Consider the following 7037-nt stretch of genomic DNA (forward strand, 5'->3'; position numbering starts at 1 on the left):
CCTCCTGCTACAATACCTTCCCCCCGACCCTCGTCATCCATAAGGTGGAGTTTTCGGTTTGCCTTTCCGCAAGGATGGGCCGATTGCCACTTGCAGCAAATGATACTTCAGTTACTCCATCTGTAAAAAGCAGATAAGGGTAAATCAGATGGTGACTCCAAGCTGGTCCACCTTCCAACACTTCTTTTGTTGTTGTTTATTAAGCTTTAATTAATAAAGAGTATATTCATTGAGCATCTGTTAAGTGGAGGCATTACTAGATAAGACAGACGGGGTCCCCCTATCTGCAAGAGAATTATAGAACAAAGTCCAAATCCCTTAATCTAACATTCAGTGGTCTCTGTGAACTAATAAACTATTGCTAGGCTCACCTCCCATTCTTACCTCCCGGTAGCTTCGTTACTTACAATTTGTAGAAGGAGGCCCAGCATTTTTTTGCCTGAAAGTGCCTTTCTTTTGCTGGTTCCCCACTGCTCTGACCGGGGGGAAGATCTGGATTCAGACTTACAAATGCGAGGCAAGCAAGCCACTTTAACAGCAATGGGAATGTATCAGTTAGGATTATACTCAGTTGCAAATAACAAAAGAAAAAAAATGACTTACGATAGAAATTTCTCTCTTTGTGAAAACTAAGTCGCAAAGTAGGCAGTTCAAGGCTGCTCTACCATCCTCAGCACTTAGTTTCTAATCGTAAGATCATCTCATTATGGTCCACATTCCAGACAGTGGGGAGGGAAAAGAGAAGAAAGGTACACTATTTTCCTTTTAAGAAGACAACCTGGAAAGTCTGGCACGTTTGTGTTTACATCTCATTAGCCAAAGCATCGTCACATGGCCAAACTGGAACATGTAGTTTTCTGACTGGGCACAATGGGCCCCTAAAAATAGGTGCTCTGTCATTTTTTGTTTTGTTTTTGTTTTTTTTTTTGTGGTACACAGGCCTCTCACTGTTGTGGCCTCTCCCGTTGCGGAACATAGGCTCCGGATGCACAGGCTCAGCGGCCATGGCTCACGGGCCCAGCCGCTCCACGGCATGTGGGATCTTCCCGGACCGGGGCACAAACCCATGTCCCCTGCATCGGCAGGTGGACTCTCAACCACTGTGCCGCCAGGGAAGCCCGGTGCTCTGTTGTTAAAAAGAATGGTGGAATGAGTACTGGAAGGTAACCAGCTGTCTTTTTCATGGGTGGTATTTAAAACCACGAGAAAGGTCCCCAGGAACAAACCCTGAGAAAGTTCAGACTCATGAGGTAAAACAGTGGAAGAGGAGCCAGCAAAGGAAACTGAGAAGCAGGGGTTGTGAGACAGGAGAAAACTCAAGCCGGCATGATGTCACAGACACCTAGATAAAATGTTTCCAGGGGGGAGTGGTCAATTGTGACAAATCCCACTGAGAAATGAAGAAAGATAAGAACAGAAATGACCACTGGATTTGGCAATACCAAAGAGTCCCATAAGGAGGAGAAATGTTTCTCCTCAAGGAGGAAGGAGATTTGATGCTGGATGGCTAAACAACAATTAACTTCTGTATATTGGACAGAGTAGGCTAGGTTTTGCTGTGGTAACAACTCATGTCTCAATGCCTTAACACATTGATATATTTTCCCCACTCATACAAAGCCTGCTATGAGGCAAGGCAGTCTCTGGGTCACTCAGAAGTCTGGGCTGTACCACCTCAACCCAAGGCTTTCAGGATTGCCTCAACAGGGGAAAGAGAGCTGGAGGGTTGTGCACCATCAGTTCAATACTTCAGCCTGGAAATGACACGTGTTACTTCCACTCACAGACTACTAGGCAGAAAACGTCATACAGGCCCAGTTTAATTGCAAAGGAGGCTGGGAAATGTAGAGGGGGGTGAGGCACGGACTATTTAGTAAGTGATGTTATCTCAGCCACAGTTCCCTATAATCACTGTTGACTTTGTTCTCGGTGCCCAATGTCCTGAGCGGTTGCAGAGCCCCCTTCGAGGAGCTGTGTGCCTGTGGTATGGATGAAAGATGGGGGAGAAGTCTGCCTTGTTCCTTGGGTCAGATTGTGCTGAAGGAGATGGGGACCGCTGATTCCAGGCAGACCCAGCTGGCTTTGAGATGCTTCCTCTTGTGCAGCTGACAGAAACAGCTGTCAGAATCCTAGCTTGCTGAAAAGCTCAATGCACCGAATGTTTGCTTTTCTTGGCTCTGGTTCCCAAACAAACTTTGCCTCAGCTCAAAGCTGCCACCATCAGTGCTTTGGCAGAAAACTGACCTCTCATAAATGCCACTGGACTTTGCTATGGCCCCATTTCTCCTGGGTTTTGTCTCCTGAATCCATCACCCGTGAATCAAGGGACTAAAGCAATTCCTCCCACTTTTTCCTCTGTGTCTCCACTTGATACAAGCTAAGCAGTGACTCAGGGAGATGACATGAGAGAGAAGGATTCTCACTTATCTATTCACTCATTCAGTAAACATTTATTATACTTACTTTGTGGAAGGCTCTTTGCCAGGCACTATGGTCATAGAGATGAAGCACAGTCCAATAGGGGTGGCAGACAAGAAAGCAGGTCATTGGGATACTAAGTGATAAGGTCATGTACAAAAAGCTGTGACAGGCCAGAGGAGGGCATGGTAAGCCTTGCTGAGGGTGGTGAGGGATGGCTGTCCTGAAGAAGAGCCCTTTGGATTGGGTCTCAAAGGATGAGTTAGAGTTGACAAGTTGTAAGAAAGAGAAAGGACATTCCTAACTGAGGGAGCCTGAAAGAAAGGCATAGCGGGACAAAGGCTGGATCAGCCTGAGGAAGTGTGAGCAACAGGGTGTGACAGGAATAGAGAACGCTTGAAAGCCTGTGTGAGAGAAGAGAAAATGGAAAGGTTCTGTATTAGGACTCCATTGGATGCAAGGAAAAGAAGCGCAATGTAAACTAGCCTAGGCCAAAAAAGTGATTTGGGGCTCATGTAACCCTTTGAGACAAGTACTACAGCTACTGAGCCCTTGGTCATGGGGGATGGGATGCCATGATTGAAAGTCCCCACCTGGAACATATGGTTGGACCAGGGGAAAGGGCAATTCTTATGTTTTCACAAGAAGGGAGGGGTCAAACATGAGGAGGTAAAATATGAAATGTTCACCAGAGATAGGCTGGGGCCAGGTCACCAGGAGCCTTGAATGCCAGCCTGAGAACTTCAGCCTTTATTCTGTTAAGCAGTAGGGCACTGTGGAGACATTCTGATCAAGGAGAGCCATATGTACAATGGAGGTGGCCTGGAAAGCCTGCTCTTTCTTTACTTGAGGCTCTACTTTTGGGCTTTCTCTTGCCTTTCCAGGTTGCTTTGAAAGCTAATTTTAATCAGATGTCACTTGAATACTGCTGGGCCCCAGCTCCTTCCTCTGGCCTCAGGAGTGATCTACCTGTTGTTACCCCTAATTATTCCCTCTGGATCAGGAATGGTGAATGCCACTGGCATAGTCAGTCTGATCTGGGTGGCCTCCTATCTCCTAGGTTTCCTGGCCCTTCCCCCTCCCTACCTGCCTCAGTGAATGGCCTCCCCATCCACCTGGAAGTCCTCCTGCCTCTGACCTGTCCTCCAAGCCCCATATCCAAGTCTTATTTACTCCAAAGTGCTTATGGAACCTCACTCTGGTTCAGGCCTCATCATCTCTCTTGCCTGGACTTTGGCCCCAGCTCCCCTCAATTGGTGTCTTTTGTGAAATCATCTGCTCATGTCAACCCCTCCTCAAAAAACTTTCTACAGTTCCCACTGCCAGCCTCATCTCCTTCCATGCATCTTGCTTCTTTGCAAATGCTAGTCCCTCTGCTTGTAATCCCATGCATAATTCCAGGTTCATTTCCATGGTCACCGCCTCCCTTTCTACTTTCAGACTCACCTCCCTCCCTCTCTTGTGTCCCCAGGGCATGATGTAGATAACACCAGTGTCACACCTATTACTAGGATGACCACATGATTTACTGTCCAAACCCAGGACACTTTTGAGAATGAAAGAGAATGCTATTATCAATTGCCCTGGTTCAACAGGTGTCGATCAGTCTGTTCCTGGCAAACTAGAAGGTACGGTTATCTACCTACACCCAACATTGTCATAAAACCTGGCACTTGGTGCTTTCATATCTCTCAGCCCAAGAATGTTATCCCCATTTTTATGATAAGGAGGTGAAGCCTCAGAGAGAGAAGAGACTTGTGGTCACACAGCCAGAAGGCAGCAAAGCTGGCCCTGGAGGTCAATCATCAGATTTCAAATCCTGAACTCTTCTGACTCTAGAGGTTGGTATGGGCCACCACCCCTGACTCCCCAATACCTCAGAGTCTTACTGTCTAGGTTAGTCGTGTGTGGTCCCCCCTCCCCAGATGTAGGGGGAAGGTAGAAATGCAGTCTTACTCATCTTGTGCACTGGTCCCGCCCAGCACCTGGTGTAGAGAAGGTGTCAGGGTGGGTTTGTTGGATAGATGACTTCTTGAGGCTAGAGCTGCGTGTTTCATCTTAAAATCTGAGCCCCTTTTCCACACCTAGTACAGTACTTGCTGTGCATCTGTTCCTTCAGTTAACACTTATTAAGCACCTACTATGTGCCTGGTACGGTGCTGGTGATACAGCAATGAGCAGAATAGATAAGGTCCCTGTTCTCATGGAGCTCACTTACGGTCCAGTGGAAAAAACTGTACAAAAACAATCACAAATAAACATAGTTACAAATCAGGATAAATACTAAGGAAAAATACTGGGTACTGAGTTTTAAGAATTATTTTGTAGGTAAATTTAATAGGTTTTTGTCATAGATTTGATGGAGGACAGTGAGACAGAGATGGCTTTTGGGCTTCTTGCCTGAAACAGAGATGAAGACAAAAAGGCGCAGTTTGGAGAGAGAAAAATGTCGGTTTGGATTTGTGGAGGCTGGAAGTGTCTGTGGGATTTGTTTTAATCTTTGCCGCCTGGTTAATTGATTTACCCCAAATTGCAACATTGCGGCCAGTAACAGAAACCTGCTTCAGCCAGTCTAAACAAAGCTGGCTTCCAGCTAGCATGGTAGTAAGAGGGGCAGATGTGGGAAGGCGGGAGAGAAGCAGAGAAGGGATGCGCTCACGGAGACAATAATCAGACCTCCCAAGATGCAGTGAGGACCGTGGCGACCAGCCAGGCAGCAGGCTGCGTTACACCCCGCGGAGGGAGCAGCATCCCCACCCTACCCTCCTCCGCAAGAGACCAGCGCACCCCGGAGCCCTCGAACGAGGGGAGGCGGCTGCTTCGTGCCTGGAAACCCAAGCAGCCCGGGTGGCTCCGCTGCGGGACCTGCCAATCGGACTGTGCCTAGTGGCGGCACCACGTGACCATCCTCCCCATCTCCTCCCCTCCTCGCCTTCTGGGGGAGACTGGCATCCCCGCCATTCTGCCACCCCCGCTTTCCCGCCCCCGCCCCTCGCGTACCGCAGCCGCGCGGGAGTGGGCTCCGGCGAGGGGCCGGGATTCCGCCGCAGTCCGCTGCGGCGCGGGGGAGGGGCGGGGAGGCGAGTGAGCTGCAGCCGCAGCGCACGCAGTGTTTTCCGTCAAGGTCAAGCATACCCACTCCAGGGCAAGGCTGCCTCCGGAATCCGTCCCAGCCATTACTACTGCCGCTGCCACGCAGTCAGGCCACAGCATCCCTGGCCCTCCTGGACCACTGCCCCAGCCTGTCGCTGGGCTTCCTGCAGGGACAGCGGGGGACAGGAGGGTTTCAATCTATCCTGCCCCACGAGCTTCCCAGCCACTTTTGTCTTACGGCACACCTCATGATGTGTCGCCCTGCTTTAAACCCCACACTGGCTCCCAATAGCCCTATAGGAGAGCATTAAGGCCCTTCATAACCAAGCCCCAGCTTAACCCTTTCCAGTCCCACTGCTCTCTTGCACCAGAGACCCAGTCCCTCTGGACCTCTTGCCCATCCAGGAACAGCCATCACTTTCATACTCGTGACTATACTTGCTGTACTTTTTGCCTAGAGTGCCCTTTGCGAACCTAGCACATCCATAGACCCAACTTTATTATAATAAAATTCGATGGGGGGTGGGAACTGCTGCTGAAATGCTTTTCAGCAAAGGTCACAAATTTGAAAGATTACAGGGGTCAAACAGGAGAAATAAATAGGGCCAGTGGGCAGGGGCATAAGAAGAACCTGGCTAGAGGGCAGGGACTCTGCTCTTCATTGAGGCCAGCATGCTTCTTGCGGGGACTGTGGGTCCTATGACGCCAGATACTGTGAGTGTACAGGAAAAGCCACAAATCCAGATTTTTATGTGTAATCGCTCACTTTTTAAATATTGATTTGATTTTTTAAACATCCTGTGGACCAGATGCAGCTCATAGACCCTCAGTGTGTGACCTCTTCTCTTTAGGAAAGAGGACGGCTTTCACTGGGAAAATACTTTGAAAAATTGTTTAAGGTGAAGGTGTGGTCTTGAAGCTCCCAGAGGCAGCTGTCGTGGAGGCAAAAAAGAAGAGGAATTGAATTTGTTCTTAAAACGACTCTAGATGTTTTAAGCTACTGAGGACTCAGAGAATCTACCAGAAACTGGAGGCCTGGGTTTGGGAAATGGGTGGGAACCGAGGCACGGGGAGGGCAGAGGCAGCAGAAAGCCAGCCAGGACACCTACCCACCAGCATCAACTGCTGTGAATGATGGCAAACATTTCCTCATTCATGGGGTCTACATGAAGGCCAGGGAGGGGCCCTGTTGTGCTTGGACTTGCAGGGGGTGAGGGAGAGCGTGAGGGGGTGACTGGAGATGGGAGGGGAAGCCAGCCCCCCAACCCCTAAGGCTTCACACAGTGGGATAATGCCTGGAAGGGAAATTGGAGAGCTCCTTAGGAAGAGAAGGTAGAGACAGTAGCCATATGGCAGATATCCATGGCCAGGAGACAGGAGCTGGCCACAGCTGAGGGGGTGGGAACAGTGTAGAGGGAAGCAGAAGAGCTGCTGATGCTGTCTTGGGAACCAGCGTATTTTTAGTTCACCCTGAGGTCTTTTGTAATTGTGATGTGGTCTCTTCCTCTGTCTCCCATTCGTGGAAA

This window comes from Phocoena phocoena, chromosome 1 (genome assembly GCF_963924675.1).
Source record: "Phocoena phocoena chromosome 1, mPhoPho1.1, whole genome shotgun sequence".
NCBI lineage: Eukaryota > Metazoa > Chordata > Mammalia > Artiodactyla > Phocoenidae > Phocoena > Phocoena phocoena.